General features: G+C 38.6%; 1 protein-coding gene across 2 annotated transcripts in view; it reads left to right on the forward strand.

Moving 5' to 3' along the window:
• LOC109966559 (heparan sulfate glucosamine 3-O-sulfotransferase 5) overlaps nucleotides 1-2599 on the forward strand; it is a 105979-nt gene that overhangs the window by 498 nt on the left and 102882 nt on the right. The gene's annotated exons all lie outside the window — the stretch shown is intronic.

Here is a 2599-nt window from a genome sequence, read left to right on the forward strand (position 1 = left end):
TTCCTGCAGAAACTTGAAACACTGGTTTGCTGTGATTTGAATGTTCCAACCTTATCCAGAAAAATCTTTTAAATTCGTTTTGTTGTGGTTGTTATGTGAATGATCAAGTTGCATCCACAGTATAAAGTACAACAAACTTAAGTTTCCAAGGCAGCTAAATCATCAAATATCATGCTTTCGAATAGAAAAAAATCTTTACATGTGCTTAGGGCAACACAGTCAGATCTTTTCTCAAGTTCATGAACTTGATTCAACAACCAGTTTTTAACTTTGATTTCATGTGCACATTTATTCCCCTTGTTGCTGGTTCAGAGGATTACTTGAAGCTGAGAAGTCCAGTTAACAAATTCAGAGCCCCAGTGTTCAGCATTTCCTATGTTTTCCCTAGTGTTTGTGGAGGTGCACCATCAGTCTTTTCTGTGAGAATTTATTATTGTCTCAGGCTACAGGTGCTATTTTCAGTGCTGTTACTTGTCATCATTACTCTGCATTAACTCTCTAATAGGGCTTTTGTTATTAGTTAAGTGCCTAAAGCTCAGTGTGGCAGCCTGTGAGAATGAAGATGAAAAGCTAAAGTGCAGAGCAATGAGCATTATTAGGTGTGTAGCATATTACAGTGCTTTGGTTTAATACCAACAGCACGATGCTGCTGCCTGTACAAGCTCCAGGAGACTTGTGCGTCTTGTACTTCTGCACTGTATGTATAATATTGAGACTGTTTCATACCAAAAACAAAAGGACAGTGTTCAGTGTTTGGTTGAACACTTCCAATGACCTGTGTGTAGGTTTTTGTAACAAGTTCCCTCCTGTGGTTGCATGAATATGAATTATAGTTGTCTCTGAGAACTAAAGGAAGATGTGTGGTTCTGCTGTTGTCCACCTGGTTTCTGTTGTATTGATAATATCTTGTTTTATATTGACAGTATTTTGTCTGTTACTTTTTTTATTGTTACCACTGAGTGCCTTGTTTGTGTCCCCTTGCCGCTGTAGCCTTGTGAATTTCCCTGCTGTGGGACTAATAAAAAGGTTAATCTTATCTTAATGATGACCATGACCTTTCTATTAGAAAATAGTTTTTCAAACATTTTTTGACACTTTAATTTTGTTATAGTTCTAAAGTTGTTATAATGTCTTAGAGGTGGCAGATCAGAAGATGCTAATGAATAATTTGTGTAAAGATCCTTCCATCCATCCATTTTCTACTGCTTAGTCCCTGAACGGGGTCACGGGGGGGTGGATATGCGGCAATCGGGCAAAGGCAGGGCTTTGTAAAGATCATGTGTGTATTTAACCTGTATATGAAAAGAAAAAGAGAAAGTCCACGCCAGATGGTGGTTCGGTTGGACGGTGGCTCAAATGAACATCAAACTTTCCCATGGGAGAGTGGAGTTTGTGTCCAGAACGTAATGAAGTGTTATTTAATCAGCCAGTGTTTTAATCCAACCCACAATATTTTCCTAAACATAACCACATAGTTTTTGTGCTTAAACATATCCATGCCGTTTCTGACACATCTATACCATGAACAGTTGTGCTGCTTTGGCTACCCAGCAGCTTGTCTGCACAGTGTGTACACAATAATTAATGATTCAGATACTGAGGAAAAATGACAATATGTGGTCAAGTCTTTTTTCTATGGTTTCTAAATTGACATATGAGCATTTTTTAGTAGATAGCTTTTGGTGATAGTGACAGACCTACAGACCTCCACACCGTGAATTCTGTTTATTCATGTAGCAAAGTGGGTATGATGTCTTTGTGTTTAGAATTGACTGATGGGGGAGGCGACAGTGCGGTGGGTAGAGCAGTCATCTCCCAACCAGAAAGTTGAAGGTTCAAATCTCAGTGCCTGCAGTCCACATGTCGAAGTGTCCTTGGGCAAGACACTGAACCCTCCCCCCTCGCTTCCCCCGATGGTTGGAGCCGTCGGTTGAGGTGGTGCCGCAGATGGCTTCCTTGTGTGTAACATACTTGGCCAATAAAGGTGATTGTCCTTATCCTGATTTAGGAATCTGAGAAGAAGCAGCGTTGTGCTTGAGGTAAACGGTGTCAGTCAGGAGAAAGATACAGGGAGCGTGGGGGGTGGTGAGAGACAACAACAAAACATGTTGCTGTTGTTGCTCTGATTTGATTTGATTTATTCTTTCAAGCATGTAAAGACAGTTGATATGTCAACACACCTAATTTTACACATATCCAGCAAATGCTAATCCAATATCAATTTACTTATACCTAGTACATGCTTGAATGGAGTAGGAAGAAGTCAGACTTATCCAGTCCTACCCCATGACATCATCTTACCATCATTGGTTTGCAAGCAGTATCACGACATAAATAATTCTCTTCTACACCACACAAGTAATATACTAAAAAAATATAACAGTGTTAACATTCTTACATAATTACATACTTAGATAATTGTCTTCTATACCACACAAGTAATATACTAAAAAATTATAACAGAGTGTTAATAATCATACACCACACCCACAATGTTCCATCTAGTTAATCATTAAACCTGTTCTTGCATATATCTTGATTGACACATACCTTTATATTTATGTTTAAACTCATCAATTCTATTACTATTTTTTATGTC

The sequence above is a fragment of the Monopterus albus genome, unplaced genomic scaffold (genome assembly GCF_001952655.1).
Source record: "Monopterus albus unplaced genomic scaffold, M_albus_1.0 scaffold114.1, whole genome shotgun sequence".
In the NCBI taxonomy this organism is placed as follows: domain Eukaryota; kingdom Metazoa; phylum Chordata; class Actinopteri; order Synbranchiformes; family Synbranchidae; genus Monopterus; species Monopterus albus.